General features: G+C 43.0%; 1 long non-coding RNA gene across 1 annotated transcript in view; it reads left to right on the forward strand.

Moving 5' to 3' along the window:
- Positions 1–18,544, forward strand: part of LOC136645417 (uncharacterized) — a 398,421-nt gene that overhangs the window by 33,806 nt on the left and 346,071 nt on the right. The gene's annotated exons all lie outside the window — the stretch shown is intronic.

The raw sequence follows: 18,544 nt of genomic DNA on the forward strand, positions 1-18,544 counted from the left end.
CCCATAGCCAGGGAGACAGGCCAGGGACAGACTGCACTTGCTCCCGGTGTGGAAGGGATTGTCACTCCCGAATCGGCCTTTTCAGCCACACTAGACGCTGTTCCAGAACCACCTTTCAGAGCGCGATACCATAGTCTTTCGAGACTGAAGGTTGCCAACTATGAACTATGAGTTCCCAGAGGCACTTGGGGTCTCAGAGGCCACACGCGTCTAGAGAGAGCCTCACGCGATGGCAGGCCTAGCTTTATACTCCTGGCTGGCTCCTCCTCCCTCCTTCCTTCCTGATTGATTTGGTTCCTTTCTTCCTGATTGATTCCTTCCTCCTCCTTTGATTATTTGGTGGGTGACTGATTTGGGGGTGAATTTTTTTTTAATTTCAAACCACTTCCATCCCACCTTTCTTGCCTTTAAGACATGCCAAGACAGCTTACAATGAACAGTTCCCTCCTTGTTTTTGAGATCTGCTATTTTAATTGCCATTGTTGCTGCTGTTTTGATTAACAGCAACTGAGCTAACCCTCAAAGAAGCCATCTATTCCTATGACTTGTTCCTTGCAAGAACCACCTAGTTTCATTTTGTTAAACATATTCCTTGCCTCACAGACGTAGGGGAATAAATTTTCAGCTGCCACATTTACAGCCTGTTTCTGTGCACAAGTCCTCAGAAGCATGTCCACTGAGCATAATACAATTTACTTGCAAGTATGTGCAATAGGATTCTGTCCTACTTAGCACCCGACTTAGTTCTCTCATCAGTTTCATGGCTAGCACACCTTTCCTTCTCTCCACTCTTATATCCCTCCAACTCAGTGACATTGCTAGGGGTTGCGGGTCACACTGGGTGACTCTGCTACTGGTCAAACTTTTTAAAATCTTGATATTTTTGAATAATACCATCATATTATATATCATTTGATGTGTAATTTCATGCAGAATGCAATGAAAAAAAACTGCGTTGAAATACTTGTATTCTATCAAAAGTTATAGTCAAAAAACCTGTGGGGGTGGGGCGATGGTATATCCCCATGCCCACTGCCTGGGGTGTTGCCCCGCCCACTACATGAGATGTGGTCCATCTTGGGGGAGACATGCTGGCCTACTGCACCAGGTGATGCAAACCTTAGTGACACCACTGCTGCAACCTGCAGGCTAACATCTTCTCTATCTCTCTTTGCATATAAAACAATACCATGGAAGGAACATGCTAAATAACTTTGGAAATGAAACAAACCTTATTTCTAAGGAACTTGGCAAAGCTAAGCACATACAGTAATTTGGACTTTGTGATTGGGGAATATGACCAGGCACATGAACAAGATACTGACAACTCTCCCCCTCCCTTACATGGGGTTGGAATTAGAGGAGTGCAAGCAGAATTCCATGTTTGCAATGGGGATTTTCCATCTTCCTCTTCCTACTGCAGCCACTTGAGCCACCAATCTGCTGTTGGGGACCCTCTGAAATGGCTGGAAATGTGCACAGGACAGTAGAATAGGCAGAAACTGGTGGCTGCCTTATGCAATAAACGGACTTTCTGTGGTACAAAGGGTCCGTTTTATCCAGTTATGCAAAATCAGATAATTTATGGCCAATCTGTTGAGAACAAACTGGAGATATTATAGAGGTGATGAACCATGATGTAAGTGATAAGTTATACAACAAGATACTCACTAGCTATGCACAGGATGCCAAGTTACATAACGATCTCCAGTATTTTTGGAAACAAACTCTAGCCTAGTTATGTTACTTCTGAGAGTTCTTTTCCAAAGTAGCTCAGAGAAAAGATGGTAAGAACTGCTTCTGACCATTCTTCCTGCTAAAATTAGTTTTCCCGCCTTTGCTTCTAATAGGCCGTGTTATAAAATTAGTTAGTAAGCTGAGCTGTTACATCTATCAGATGGCTAAAGTGGTCTCTGAAATAGGTGACTGTTAAAAATGTATAATAAATGTCTTCTACTCTGATCACGTGCTATTTATTTTGCAAAGTTTCCCCAGATGATTTTCTTGCAAATTGTTAGCCAAACAATTAATTAATTAATTAAATTAATAATTAATTTATATATAATTAATTAATATAGCCAAACAAGCTGCTATGGTGTAAAGCTACTTACATTTCACTATGGAGGACCAGTTTGCAAACCAGACCCGCAAATATTTTCAGAATTATTTGAGTACTACAACTTTTATTTAGATTGACAATCCAGACCCACACGAGGTTTCTTGTGGTTTAGCAAGACTGCAACCCTTGATCAAGAGATTTCCAACACTGTATATATTTTAGTTGGCGAGTCAAGCAGTTACCCAGTCAATAAATTACTGAAATAAAAGTTTACTTCTGTTTTAGGTGTGTAGGTACTATAAAACGTTCCATTGCTGAAAAAAGTTTGTCTACTTAGTCTACACAATCCTATACCTGTTTACTCAGATGTACATTCCATTGAGTTAAATATACATCACTCACAGGTAAGTGTGCCTCACAGCCCAATCCTATGGGACACTCACACAGTGTATCTAGAAATCCGTGACCATAAGTCACCTTACAGTGGCACAGAGAATGTGCTGCATTCACGCACAATGAAGCCACAGGCTAAAATGACCAGAACTGCCCAGACATTTCACTGGTGCAGATAAAGTGGGAGAGGAGGTGGTTTATGGGCAGAAGGGAGGGACTTGAAATGAGGAAACAGATCAGGGAGGTGACAAGGAGGGACAGGGTTGTAATCATGGGGGACTTCAATTGTCCTCATATTGACTGGGTCAATTTGTGTTCTGGTCACGATAAGGAAACCGGATTTCTTGACGTGCTAAATGACTGTGGCTTAGAGCAGCTAGTCACGGAGCCCACCAGAGGACAGGTTGACTCTGGATTTAATATTGTGCGGTATGCAGGACCTGGTTAGAGATGTAAACGTTACTGAGCCATTGGGGAACAGTGATCATGCTGTGATCCGTTTTGACGTGCACGTTGGGGGAAGAATACCAGGCAAATCTCTAACAAAAATCCTTGACTTCCGACGGGCAGACTTCCCTCAAATGAGGAGGCTGGTTAGAAGGAGGTTGAAAGGGAGGGTAAAAAGAGTCCAATCTCTCCAGAGTGCATGGAGGCTGCTTAAAACAACAGTAATAGAGGCCCAGCAGAGGTGTATACCGCAAAGAAAGAAGGGTTCCACTAAATCCAGGAGGGTGCCCGCATGGCTAACCAGCCAAGTTAGAGAGGCTGTGAAGGGCAAGGAAGCTTCCTTCCGTAAATGGAAGTCTTTCCGTAATGAGGAGAATAAAAAGGAACATAAACTGTGGCAAAAGAAATGTAAGAAGGTGATACGGGAGGCCAAGCGAGACTATGAGGAACGCATGGCCAGCAACATTAAGGGGAATAATAAAAGCTTCTTCAAATATGTTAGAAGCAGGAAACCCGCCAGAGAAGTGGTTGGCCCTCTGGATGGTGAGGGAGGGAAAGGGGAGATAAAAGGAGACTTAGAGATGGCAGAGAAATTAAATGAGTTCTTTGCATCTGTCTTCACGGCAGAAGACCTCGGGCAGATACCGCTGCCCGAACGGCCCCTCCTGACCGAGGAGTTAAGTCAGATAGAGGTTAAAAGAGAAGATGTTTCAGACCTCATTGATAAATTAAAGATCAATAAGTCACTGGGCGCTGATGGCATCCACCCAAGAGTTATTAAGGAATTGAAGAATGAAGTTGCAGATCTCTTGACTAAGGTATGCAACTTGTCCCTCAAAACGGCCACGGTGCCAGAAGATTGGAGGATAGCAAATGTCACGCCTATTTTTAAAAAGGGAAAGAGGGGTGATCCGGGAAACTATAGGCCAGTCAGCCTAACATCCATACCGGGTAAGATGGTGGAATGCCTCATCAAAGATAGGATCTCAAAACACATAGATGAACAGGCCTTGCTGAGGGAGAGTCAGCATGGCTTCTGTAAGGGTAAGTCTTGCCTCACGAACCTTATAGAATTCTTTGAAAAGGTCAACAGGCATGTGGATGTGGGAGAACCCGTGGACATTATCTATCTGGACTTTCAGAAGGCGTTTGACACGGTCCCTCACCAAAGGCTACTGAAAAATCTCCACAGTCAGGGAATTAGAGGACAGGTCCTCTCATGGATTGAGAACTGGTTGGAGGCCAGGAAGCAGAGAGTGGGTGTCAATGGGCAATTTTCACAATGGAGAGAGGTGAAAAGCGGTGTGCCCCAAGGATCTGTCCTGGGACCGGTGCTTTTCAACCTCTTCATAAATGACCTGGAGACAGGGTTGAGCAGTGAGGTGGCTAAGTTTGCAGACGACACCAAACTTTTCCGAGTGGTGAAGACCAGAAGTGATTGTGAGGAGCTCCAGAAGGATCTCTCCAGACTGGCAGAATGGGCAGCAAAATGGCAGATGCACTTCAATGTCAGTAAGTGTAAAGTCATGCACATTGGGGCAAAAAATCAAAACTTTAGATATAGGCTGATGGGTTCTGAGCTGTCTGTGACAGATCAGGAGAGAGATCTTGGGGTGGTGGTGGACAGGTTGATGAAAGTGTCGACCCAATGTGCGGCGGCAGTGAAGAAGGCCAATTCTATGCTTGGGATCATTAGGAAGGGTATTGAGAACAAAACGGCTAGTATTATAATGCCGTTGTACAAATCTATGGTAAGGCCACACCTGGAGTATTGTGTCCAGTTCTGGTCGCCGCATCTCAAAAAAGAGATAGTGGAAATAGATAAGGTGCAAAAGAGAGCAACTAAGATGATTACGGGGCTGGGGCACCTTCCTTATGAGGAAAGGCTACGGCGTTTGGGCCTCTTCAGCCTAGAAAAGAGACGCCTGAGGGGGGACATGATTGAGACATACAAAATTATGCAGGGGATGGACAGAGTGGATAGGGACATGCTCTTTACACTCTCACATAATACCAGAACCAGGGGACATCCACTAAAATTGAGTGTTGGGCGGGTTAGGACAGACAAAAGAAAATATTTCTTTACTCAGCGTGTGGTCGGTCTGTGGAACTCCTTGCCACAGGATGTGGTGCTGGTGTCTAGCCTAGACGCCTTTAAAAGGGGATTGGACAAGTTTCTGGAGGAAAAATCCATTATGGGGTACAAGCCATGATGTGTATGCGCAACCTCCTGATTTTAGAAATGGGCTGTGTCAGAATGCCAGATGCAAGGGAGGGCACCAGGATGAGGTCTCTTGTTGTCTGGTGTGCTCCCTGGGGCATTTGGTGGGCTGCTGTGAGATACAGGAAGCTGGACTAGATGGCTGTTCTTATGTTCTTATGTTCTTAAAGATGCCTGGGGAAAATTATCAAAGAAGTTGAGCAAAGCCTGCTGAAAAAAAAAGTGCAGGTAGAGACAGGTAGGATGATCATTGTCTCGCCTGTGGCATGAAGCTTCACAGGTTGGGAGTCATCACAGAGAACACTGTTTTATGTGTGGTCAGCAGCCTAGTACATAACATAAGAACATAAGAAGAGCCCCACTGGGTCAGGCCAAACACCCATCTAGTCCAGCTTCCTGTACTAGAAACAGTGGTCCACAAAATGTTTCAGGGAGCACACAAGACAACAGGCTTCTAATGGTGATCGAGGATGCAAAAGAGCTTTTCCAGATGACATCATGGAATTGACAGCTTCGAATGGAGGAAGATGGTCCTTCGGGTAGCCTGGTCCGAACCTTTTTTTCAGACTTTGAAGGTAAGAATCAGCACCTTGAATTGCACCTGGAAACAAACTGGCACTTGGAGTAGCAAAGACCACATCATATAGTCTGTCAAAATCCTTGCCAGCTGCATTTTGTACCAAGTTTCAGAAAGGTCTTCAAGGACAGTCCCATATGGAGTGCACCACAGTAGGCTAGAATAGAGGTGACGAAGGAATTGGTAACTGTAGTGAAGTCTAACAAACCCCCATAGTTGATATGCTAGTCAAAACTAGGCAAAAGCAATGGCAACTCATGCACTGAGCACAAGTTTATATTTCCTGCTGAGTGTGGAGCTGAGCATTTCAGTCCCCAATCGATGGGGCATATTTTTAATTGTCAGCTCAATCAATAGGATGTTAAATATTTGTTCTCTGCTATTTTGATATTCATTTTGGTAGAGGTTTGGCTGTTGTCAGCTGCCTTGTGGACCCGTTGGATGTAAAAGTGGGGTGCAAATATGTTCAAATAGACTATGCTGTTTGAACAGCCTGGTTTCTGAGGGCTATTGTGGATGACAGTAGTGGAGATAATCAAGAATAACGCCAGCACCACACGAAACGGTCAGTAGGTTCTTGTGACTGCTGGGTTAGTGTTAACAGGCTGTGACTTTTCATCCTGTGCCTTGTCGCTTGCCGTGCTGATACGAGAAACCTCTCCCAGCTGGCTTTAACTCTTGACATGACAGAGGTTTTCAGGCTCTTAACTGTAATACTAAATCATGTTCCACATGGTGTCATCAGTTACCAACATTAAGCAGCAAATGGTTTACAGCCAAACTCAAGACACTGCAAGGCTTCCATCGTGTTCTCAGTCTCAGCTGATTTAAGTTACTTTCGCTTATGTAAGAGAAAAAAACGTTCTAGCTATTCAAAACTGTTTGTAGTGTTTATTAGAAATGTAATCTTAATTGCCACAATAGAATAACATTTGATTGCATTTCAACTGACGAGGGATTTGCTGCTTCGCTTCCAACGCCAGTGCTGGCTTGAATTTGGCTTTGTTTGCTATGCAAATGCTTTTCTTGGTGTTAATGCACATTAAGGAGAGGCTGGAAATGTGTACAAGGGTAATGACTTCCACACTCAAAAGAATCTCAGTAAGCATCCTCATGGGGTATGCAGTGTTTCTTCTGGCAAACATGCAGGTTGACAGAAGTGACGGAAAAGATATTATGAGTGATTTGAATGCTCCTCTGTCATGTCTTTCCTTTGGTCATTTCTTCCTTTAATCAGAGATCCTCTCTTGCCAGTGGGTCAAGTGAAGCCGTCTTCTCCTTGTTGGAACAGGGACTGTCTGAGATGAGTTTGGTATTTATGTGACCTTGAAAATTCCACAGCCACCACATCAGCTCCACTTGTGTGAAGATTTGGAGCAAGGCCATTTTCAGATGAAAAAGGCAGCATTGGCACAAGGAGTTTTGGCTGATGGAACTATGAAAAAGAAATGATCAGAGAATACAGTTGCCACTTTCCAATAAAGAGCCCAATCCTGTCCAACTTTCTAGTGTTGGTGCAGCCACAATGCAGCCCTGAGATAAGGGAGCAAACATTTCCTTACCTTGAGGAGGCCTCCGTGACTCCCCCACCACTCACTGCAGGATGGAGCACATGCCCCATTGGCACAGCTGCATTGGCACTGGAAAGTTGGATGGGATTGGGTCCTGAAGCTTGCAAAGTGTCTGTCCTTTCTCCTGTCCTTTAGAATCCTTCCATGCTGCATTATTTGCCTCTTAGCATGATGCAACTATATAGGCATGCCTCATAATTGCAATGTGCTATTTGTTTGGTAGTCAGGGCCTAGGAGAGGAAGGTAAAGGAGGTAATTTGTACCTGGGCCCAGAACAGAAAGGGGGCCCAGGAGTCAAAGGAGGGGGCCCAGAAAATTCCTGGAATTTTACGTTTTCCTATCTCACCCGAACTCACTGCCTTCCACGATGCTGGGGGCACAACCATGGGCATGAAGTGGCAACTGCTGCTGCAAGCGATACACACTGGGCCCAGAAATGTATCCATGAACATCCTTAACACAGTGTCAAATCTGGGAGGAAACCGGCCTGCTACAGTACTCAGGGACGCAGGGAGCTTAGGGACACAGCTGGGGGGCTACAGCTGCTGCAGAAGTATGTTTTGCTGCACATAGGACACTGTCCATTCTAGTGTGAGCCTAAATATGATGATGCTAATTTTTTTGCAATGGATTTTCTATATTTCAAAGATTTTAGAGAGAGGAGTTTGTTTGGTTTTCGTATTACTTTATCTAGCTGCCAGTGCTGCATGATCAGGTAGACCTGGGCTCTGCCTCAAGAAACCTGGTAGACCTGGGATCCAAAGACTATTCTGGCTGTCAGTACTCTCTCCCTGCCCCATTTTGCCCCCTGTTCTACCTGCCCCATTGCCCCCTCACTCTTTTGGAAGAGATCCAAAAGAAACTTTGTACCCTCTGATAAAATTCCTTTCAGAGGCCCTGTTGGTAGTTCTTGGGGAGCATAGCTGGCATATACTGTACAATACTGGTTTCACAGTACTTTTTAAAATGCCTAATGTTGATTTTTCATTAACAGCTACGTGAACAAAAGCCTTTTTTCTAAGGGCAGTGTCAGGAATTGCTCAGGTTGGGCACTGGCCAAAGGTCTGCCAGGGCAATATCTACCTCTCCATATTAGTGGCGTGGTGACATGAGACAGCAGAGAGACTTGTGCAATCTCTGCATCATTGGAAGGCCTCAAGGGGATGCTCCCAGGGGCTGATGAGGGAGGAGGAGGAGCTGGGGTCACTCATCACCACCACCAGCAATTCAAGGATTCAACACAGCATGAAGTTCCAGTGCAGGACTCTCCCCCAGGGCGTTCAGCAACCTGGCACCATCACTTCATATTTCCCTTGGATCTGAGTTTCCCTTGCTGACAGCTTTCGTGGGTAGCTACACTTCTGGCCCATTCAGTATTCTGTGCTGCTTGGCTGAAGGTTAGGCCAGTTGGCTTAAGTGAAATCCATCAAGTTAGTTTCTCCAAAACAAAATAAAGAAGTTCAAAAGCACAGGAAACGAAAAAGGGACCCGCTAGTCATAATAGCTGAAGGTTTAATGTTCTGCAAAATGCTAATTCTGTATAGTGTCCACAGATGCTTTGAAGGTGAGAAGTACAAATTTGCTCCCTTTGCAGGCACTTTATCCTTTTCTCTATAGTGTGCATACAGCCATAAAAACATAACTTCAATGGAGCTTTTGATGGCCTTGTTGCTCCATTATAGATCTCTTTTTCAACCTTATTGGTAGCACTTATCTGTCTTTATGTGCCTAATTTATGTTCTAATTTAAAAGGTCTATTGTGTTCAGATAGCAAAAAGAGAAACAGAGGCACTTCAGCAACATCCCATAAATTATGAAAATGACCTACAGGGTGCATTTCTTAACACACTTTTCCTTCTGTGTGGCTTGGATTGAAGCCACAAAATGTTAAATGCTGCAGTTGAATATCCTTTGAAATGTCCTCTCACATGGTGGCTTTAAGGTCAAAAAATGTGACTGTCTGACAGGAAAAAGTACATCAGGATACTCGTGGTCTCTAGTGCAGCAATGGTTAGGAGCTTTGAACTAATCATTTGTCCACCATTGTTAAGATGTAACATTCATAGGGTTATTATCATTAATGGAAGAATAGAGTATAAGATGAATGTCACAAGTGGCACCTTAAGAGTTCATTAGCTACTGTCGGGGTGTGGTTTTCAGTGGGAAAATGGTGTGGAGTAATAGATTAATTTTTCTCAGTCTCATGAAGGTTGTGGCACACCTGGACAAGAACAGGAGATCTCAAGGGCATGGTTATTGTACAAAGATAGAGTTGCATTCCTGTCACCATTCTTCAGTACTGCTGTGTGGTTGCTGGCTCAGTTCCACTGTAGGCAAAAAATGAGAGTGAATGGGGATGGAACAATGCAGTAGTGCTCACTTAAGTGGTATCATCTCAGCATCTGGACTTGATGCATGGTACACATACCAGAATGGATTGGTGGCCCCAATATTGCTCTGTACTGTAACCTTTATAGCTAGGTACAACTTCAATACATGTTGCATGCTGAGTAGCCCGTATTCTTAATCATCAGAGGCTTCCCCCACCCCCACCCCCAAGTACAGTGTCTCATTGGACAAGTGAGTGTGGTGAGAAGTGTAGGCTGAGGTTTCAGAGTATGCTGGATTGAAGGCAGAGCTTATTAGCATATTCTTCTGGATGCTGTACCTGGATGACAGTGTCCATGGAGTAGAGAACACCTGAAGAGGGCTACCAGTGACAATTAAAGCAGGCTTTGTTTTAAGACTATGTTGAAATCCTATGACCAGCATATCCCATGTTTTTCTTTACAAAAAGTGGTTGTTTATAAGGGGGAGTGATCCAGATCCTGGACCTAGCAAAGGAGAGGGAAATGTAACCCTTTCCCCAGGGCTGTTTTCCTGCTTAGAATTGCCGCTCCCAGGAAGCTGTTCTTTGCCCTCCTTGCTGAAGTGTAGCCAATAGCACGTTGAAGGCATTTTCAGTGTGAATGCTGTGGGGGGGGGGAGTGGTAGGATTACCCCTATTGTTTGTTTGGCCCTGATTTGGGCCATCTATGACTACTTTATGTAAACCTTGAGGATTAGGGAAAAAATGGTGTCAATTCCTCTGCCACACATCCCTGTTTTGAAAGAAAGAGCACTACAGAACACAGTGCAGGATTGCTGATGGGACTGTCTAGGATGGGTTATTAACAAGAGATTAGGGAACTATCTTAGGAGACCACAGAGAGGACACCACAGTCAGTCTGTAGGTTTTATGTAGAACATTTGAATGTGATGGAACCTACATTGATGAATTTTGTCCTGGACATTGAACTTGCATAGAATAAAATGTTCTGTCATTATATTTCTTGTGCCATCCATATGAAGGAAGCCCTGCACCTATTTTAATTTTTGTCAAGTCTTTGAGAGCATTTGCTGATCATTCCTAGCCAAAGGGACACATGGAAAATGGTTTAGTTGGAGCACCTCCTTCAGAATATCTCACTGGTTTAACCTCTTTGCTGGGAAGACTCTTGCAACACTCCAGTATGAACACAGACCCACATTTGTTGGCAGCTGTAGAGTGATCCCTTCAGACTGTCAAGAAGGTTGAGGGCTGACTGTGACAGGTTGTTTGTGCCTTTATCCTGGAGGCCTAGACCAGCATGCTTCTCTTTCAACTTCTTATTAACCTTACATGTGCCCTGGGTGGAGGCGTAGGTAGAATATCAAATGCTTTGTGTCTTACCATCAACAGTAAGGTGTACATTGCTAAGCAGCTAAATCTTTTAACATGTCCTGCTGTGTCTTATGGGCGTCACGCGGCTAAATCCTTGTGTGTTATTTTCAATGTATATTCATTAGGATTGTCCCCTTTCCTCCTTGCTTCTAGCTGCTAGCATAAGAGGTGAGGCTGGAAATAAGCAAGAATGGAAACAGGAAACCATAATTAGACAGCCAGGGTGTCCTTAAGTGGGTTTATGGTTCTCAGTACATGGGGTAGTGTTGGGATAATAATGCCACTAATTTAGTGGACAAGGGATATTGTACATTAAGTGTTGCCGTTCTGTAAGGAAAACCAGACAAGTTAAAGATGTCTTGTGTCTGCTTAGTAATCCATGGATTTATTCAACTGTGCAAACTTTATCATAATGTCAACTTTTACATTAAGTCACTTTGGCTTATCAAAGTGGTGCATTTTTCACAGACTGGCAGCATTTTATGGTTAAGTAATGTACAGGGATTTTGTATTCTTATCTAAAGCTGATCAGCCATTAACTTCTCTTTCTCCCACTTTCATTAGTTGTGGGGGGGGGGGGAATGGCTTTGAATATTAATAGAATGATCATTTAAAAATCCTTTTAGATGCAAATATTATCTTGCCATTTAACAGCCACATCAACCTTTTTTGCTTTTCAAATGAAGTTTCATGTTAATTATGAAATAACCAGAGGTATTCTGGGTCCAAAAAGCCACAAGTGTTTACCATAACTAGAAAGTCTTATTTGTCAATTTATTGATGGACCAACTGCCAAGTCCTGTTCCCCATCTGTGCTGCCAGAATTTGTGTTCCAGAACCACAGCGTGGTTTGCAGCATTTCAAAATGTAACATGCTGTCACGTGCTACCAGGTCACATCTGCAAATAGCAAGTTGTGCAGGCCGTGCAACAGTGCCTTGTCTGGTTCTCCCAATGTCAGAATGTTGGGGACTAATGAGGTATAGTGGGAGAAGTTCAGGGTGGGGATTGGGGCTGCTGGGAGTGCTATCCTAAGGCACTGCAAGTACCCTATACACTTAGTCTGGTCCTGCAAAAGCCCGTTGGGTCTACTTGGACTTGTACCAGCCACAGAGCTGGTACATATCTGAGTAGACCATAGCAACAGGGTGCTTCTCTGGAACACCCTGAAAGGGAACAAAAGTTTGCTTACTTTGTGGAGGCCTCCTGCTTGCTCCCCTACCATAGGATGCAGCACATACCTTGAAGGTGCTGCTACATTGATGCAAGCACAAGTAGGGGCAAATTTGGGCAATACTTTTCAGCTGTTACAATAAAGATGTCCTGTCTCCCTCTGGAGCTCCATTGCTTAATCACAGCAGGTAGAATTGAATTAACCACCCTTCATGAGTGATTGTTCCCTCTAGAAGAAGAGCAGTATGTGTCAATTTGTGACATTATCATTTGTGAGTGGGTGTGGGTTGGAAAGTACTATCTGAACTGGATCAGGATAACCATCTGACTTAAGGGCATTTACAAGGCGGATCCTGTATCTGTGGATTCACTTATGTGCAGATCAGGTCCGCAGGGCCCTCTGTGCGCACCCCTTCCAGAGGTGAGGAGAGCTCTGTCTCCGGAGGGTCCTCTTAGCTCAGCAGAGGCAATGGACGTCCAGCCTTATATATGCCTTATGAGGCATTAGGAGGCCTGGCAAAGCCCTCAGTGAGTTTCCTGGGCCTCCTTATAAAAAAGGAGGCCTTTTTTATACATTAAAAAGTAACTTATACATTAAAACTTATACATTAATGTATACTCCTTATACATTAAAAAGTAACTCCTGGTTTCAAAGAAAAAACAATTGTAAATGGAAATACTTTTTTAAACGGCTTTTATTTAACACATTTTATGGTATCAGCAGGGAGTCCCAGAAACAAACCCGCGTGGATGTTAAGGCACGACCTTTTTCCATTAGGAGCAACGGAGGGGTAAGAAACCTGGAAGTGGGTCTTTAAATCTATTTTATCCACTGTTTTTTTATCCACAGATTTTTTTAAATCAACTAGGGGTTCTGGAACGGAACCCTAGTGGATAACGAGGGATGAGCTATTGTTCTATAATACAGTTCTACAACATATAATAGTTCTACAATATAACTATTGTAGAAATTATAGTTTTACAGTGTAACTAGAACTTTCATAAATCAATCACCTTGATATGTACAAATCTCCTAAACAAAAAAATTACTTTTTCATGTTCGTAGTTTTTAATCCACACGTTGATATAATTACTTTTAGCAAGTCTTGTTTTTAGCAAGTCTTATAGGATATACAGAAAGTATTCAGGTAGTATACTGGTTTTATGGCCCAAATAAATGTACTAAATAGACACTAAATAGTAAAGTGATTTTTTAAAAATTTCATTTACATTTATCTAAAATTTCTTTTTTGAATCTGTTAATTTTTGTAACCAGCGACTTTGCTATCAACATCCAAATGTTTTGAAGCAAAAAACAGTTATTCCTTAGTGTTTGTCAGAGAGACTACATCATCCACACACAAACTTTTAATTCATTTCTCCAATTTGCATACAATTTTCTACCTGCACTGGTCTAATAAGTGCAAGACTAATTGTCTACCTACAGAGATCACTATTTGATAGGCTGTAGGTATGTACTTATAACTCCTTGCCATCTGTTTTCTAATAAAGTAGTAAAATCATGTAATCCTGATTTAAGAAAGATATTGGACACTACAAAGTTGGTTGTATTGATATTTATTGGGAAGTGTAATCTTTACATCATTTTATGAGTCCAAAATGTGAATTCATGAATAAGGTTCTAGTTCATGAATACAAAGGCTGATTAGTAGAAAGATTATTGGCTCAAAATACACCTTATAAAATTACATGGATTATCCATAAGGACTGCGGAATTTGTTCAATTTTCTTTCCTTACTGACTATTCTCTTGTTCAGAGAATTTAATAGTCTCATATCTTCATGCAAGAAACTTCGATATTCAATTTTTTAAGGAGTTGGTTCACGGTGGACAGAACTGGATTATCAGACTGATATGTTTTGTAATTAAAGTTACAAATGCAGTAATAAAATTTGGGGAAGTAATTAATTTGGGGTAGTCTGTGTTGATTTGAACATCACTGGATTCATTATTTGCTTCTTTAACTATATTGTGACAGAAGAACTAGTTGGTTAAATTGCCTTTTTTCCAACATAAAGCTGTGGAGCAAGGCATTCCACCTTGTGTCTCAAGTATATTTATTAAATCTAGCTATTTCCTAGAACTCTTTGGTCTAATTCTTGTTATTTCAGACATGATCAGGGACTTAAATTAAACCTGAACCAGCCCCCTCCCCAGTTCAGAGAATTGTTTCCATGAACCAGTACAGCACTAAACCAGAATCCCTTGATAACTAGAAATGTACCCCTAAAGTACAGAGAAAGGGGAAGCCAGTTCAAAATATGTGCTTATATTGCCTTGCGATATAAGTTAATGGTTTCTTTTCCTGAATTTTTTTGTTTTTTTTAAACCTGTAAAGGGAAAAAAATATTATCAAAAATAATTGTTACCAGATGTGGTCTAGGAGGCACAAGAACACTACATGTGCAGGGATCATGAGCAAATGCTAATGCCACACCTCAATGGCAATTGATACTTAACAATTCAGAGAGAGACAGTAAGACGGGTGCAAACACAGTAGAATTTACTGGGGAGGGGAATTGAATAATGAGAGCAAGGTGGCCAAGGGCATCCAGGGCAATGGAGACTGCAGTTTACACAGTTCCTACGCTTATGTGCCTGAACCTTACCTCCTTACAATGTCGTTCGCCTGGCAAACTGCCAAGTGTGCCCACCTTCCCTTACCTGTCTGAGCCTCACTGCCCCAAGGTTCCAGCCACAGGCAGAAAGAGGGGAATTGCCAGGTTTTCATGTAACTTACCCAAACCTTCCAACGGTTCCTTGAGGGAGCAAAATCTCTCTGGTCAACCAAAAAGCATGCACTTTAGCAACTGACTAACAGTCCAATCTTGAGCTGCCTGACACCCAGGGCTGCAGTGATGCCAAGAATGGCTGCTGCTGCATCCTGAGTGCTAACCGGGCAGTGCTGGCTGCTCCTCAGGAGAAGGAGACTTTCGTCCTCTTCCCCCGGGTAAGGCGAGTAGCCCTGCAATGGGGCTACTCCATTCTACGGCGACCCAAGGGTTGCCATAGAATCAAGAGCCTTCATGTCGGGCGGGTGGCCCAACATGGAGACTCAGGATCCGGTGGAGTCCCGCCTCCCTCCCGCCCCACTCCCAGCATGCCTCCTTCCCACCTTCGGGCCACCTCCCCATGCCCTGGAATGCCTCCTCACCGCCTCGCCCCACGCCCCCACCTACCTTCTGCCACCTGCAGTCTGTGCAACTGCGGAGTGGTGGAGGTCCACCATCGCTAGCCCAGTGCCAGCTGGTGCTGAGCTAGCATCGGTGCTGGACCAGTGCTGAGGGCTGCAGATGTGCCTTATGGCATGTTTGTGACAGTGCATGCCGGCAGTAAGCCAGTGCGCACTGTTTAGGATTGGGCCCTTTAAAAGTTTATTACAGCTTTTCCATATTGGTAAGTAAGAGAATTGGGCTCTGAGTTGTCCATTAAAAATCCTACCTGTGAACCTTCCCTTGAGTGACACTACACTCCATCCAACATGCCAGGGCTCTAAAGGGAGGGTTCCCAACAGTGAGATACATACATTTTAAACGCAGTAGAAAATGACAAACTGATTAAATTTTCATGGTCCTGCTGGGCAAGGCTGGAGTTCAAACTGCTGCACTCTAGTCATGAACCACCCCACTTATACAGCACATGCCCTTTTTGGTACAGTCCAATCAAACAGCCTTAATTCTGTTGAGTCATGATCTGCCCTACCATTGCTACCCCACGTAGCAGTTCTCAGGTGTCTGGCATAGATCCAAATTGTCAGCACCTGCTCTCTGTCCTTGCAGCACCCATGCGCATGACATAATGGGGCGCCTGGCGGGTTACTCCCTTTTGGTTTTCAGAGCAGTATCTTTCCACACTGGCATCCAAATTGTCAGGTTTATTCCTCTGGCTGGGCAGTCCTCTGACTTTTTCATCTATTTCAAACAACTACACAGTGTCCTCCACTTTGGTACAAACTGGATCTTACAGAAAGGGCATCTTACTTCAAAGCACAGCATCCCAACATTCTTCTTCACATTTCCCTACTTCTCTGAGAGGATGCAACAAGAAGTGTGGATGCCACCTTCATGACAAGGGGAAATTGATCATGAGTAGACATAATATTCTATATCAGGGGTGCCCAAACTTTTTGGCAAGTGGGCCGCATCATCTCTCTGACACTGTGTTGGGGGCCAGGGGAAAAAAGTATTAATTTACATTTCAAATTTGAATAAATTTACATAATAAATTTATAAATGAATACATTTTCATAAAGTTTTAAGGTGAAGCAATCAAAGGATCATGAGTGCCTAATCTGAACACTCAGTAGAGACTTTTTGCATGGAGGTTTTCAGAGGTGAGAAACAAGATATATTTAGACACTGACATGGCTTGACCAGTCTTTCCAAAAGTTGTGACCCGAATCAAAGACTCGAAAGAGAAAGGGGTTTCGCAACATTCTTCAGCTGTTAGTCCTACCGAACTACTTAGGACATTAATGGAAACAAGGTTCATGTGTTGAAAAGTGCCTAATGTCAAGTAGGGCTTCCTCCAGAAAATGTTGGTTGGGGATTGTGACTTTAGCTGACTTTGGAATGTCATTTTAAGAATGCCATTTTAAATTAATATCTATTTAATCATGAGACAAAGTGTTATTGAAAATGAAGGCATGTGACCAGTCTGCAAACCAAAGTGGTTTATTCACCACTTCATTCTACTTTTGTGACTTAGTGTGCCTCACCACAAACATCCTTGATTGATTATTGTCTGGATTACTAATTCCTGGCTGGCTAGCAGATTTCTGTAGAATTAAACACATCAGTAATTGTGTTAACATGTATTCGTTGACCTTTTTAGTGTGTTGATTTTTAGAGCTTATACAAGTAAGTTTTTTTTTGCTGGCCTTCAATGGCAGGTGCCTTTTGGCAGGTGCCACCTTTAATGGCAGCAGCCATTACCTGATGGCATGTATTAGGTTGTTCAAGCTGTTTAACAAATGGGTCTTGGAATGACTGTTCACAAACTAAAATCTACAGTTTTTTTGCTCAACTCAGCTGGATGTATCTGAGTACTCTTGCTTGTTTGGAGGTGAGTCTGTTGTGTCTTTGGACAAAGGCCAATTCTAGAAATGCACAATGTCCAAGCCAGATTTATGTGGCTTTTGTCCACGGTTGATGCTAGAAGTACTTTAAATACAATGTGGCTTCAAAAGGATATCTTTTCTACTGGGTTTTGTTCTTCCTAAATCCCTTGCTTGGAGAAGCCTTATGGAAATTTCCAAAAGTAACTGCACTTGCCTGGCTTCCTTATCTGGGTTGCAGGACAAAGCATAGACCAGCATTTCTCAACCAGTGGTACTCAGACCACCTATGGTACTTGAAGTGTCATCCCGTAGTACATGCAGAAGCTCCACCACCAAGCAGTGAGACCAGCAACTCAACATGACAAGCTGGGGCAGGAGGCTTCTCTCGGCAGCCAGAGCTTCAGCATACACTTCTTGTGTGCTCAAAACTGTCCTCCCATCCGTCCTGAGCCTCTTACCAGTGTTGTTGTGTCGCATCTGGCCTCCCAATTTGGAGGTAACTGGCAATGACATCATCATCAGTTATTTCTGGTGGTACTTCCAGCAGGTGGACCATGCAAAGTTGCATGGGGAGTGACAAAGTTGAGAAACACTGGCACAGACCATCAGAATATCCTGGCTTTTACAGAAAAATAAGGTCAGTTGATTTTTATTGACTTTTAATTGATATAATCCACCTTGGTGATCTTATTTTTTAAGATGATGTTGGGTATATGTTATTAATATGCCTCTAATATATTTTACTACTACAAGTGAGTTGTGATGATTCATAGTTTTTCACAGCTGTTTTGAAGTGTCAGAAGATATCTGTGTTTGATTATTTTCCGATGCTCCTTTATAAATGTCTTACTATTAATTAATTTACATTGCTTTACAGGTCCAGCCTATTTATACACGGATTTTTATACACAGATTTGATTCAACACGAATGGCCACTGCAAATGAAAAGGAATGTACTGATCCCTGCAGAAGGGGAAAAATGCATCCCTTTAAAATCAGTTTATAAAACTGAACAGACCTTTAACAATAGCCTCCTTAATGAGAGAGAGAGATGGAGAGAGAGAGAGAGAGAGAGAGGGCAGCTGGCTGACAATCCATCAATCCTTCTCTCTCCAGCAGACCCCTCCGTTCCCCCTGGGCACATGAAAGAAAGGTGATCACTTTGCATTGATGAAGGGAGGGGCTGAGTGAAGCTTTTTAAGTGCATGAAGGATTGATGGATTGTCTTCTTAATGACGCTTATCTTACATCACAAAGGTCAGCAAAGCTGTTTTTAAATCACCGGAGCAAAGAAACTTTGTTTTTTAAATGGATTTTCTAT

The sequence above is a fragment of the Tiliqua scincoides genome, chromosome 3 (assembly GCF_035046505.1).
Source record: "Tiliqua scincoides isolate rTilSci1 chromosome 3, rTilSci1.hap2, whole genome shotgun sequence".
NCBI lineage: Eukaryota > Metazoa > Chordata > Lepidosauria > Squamata > Scincidae > Tiliqua > Tiliqua scincoides.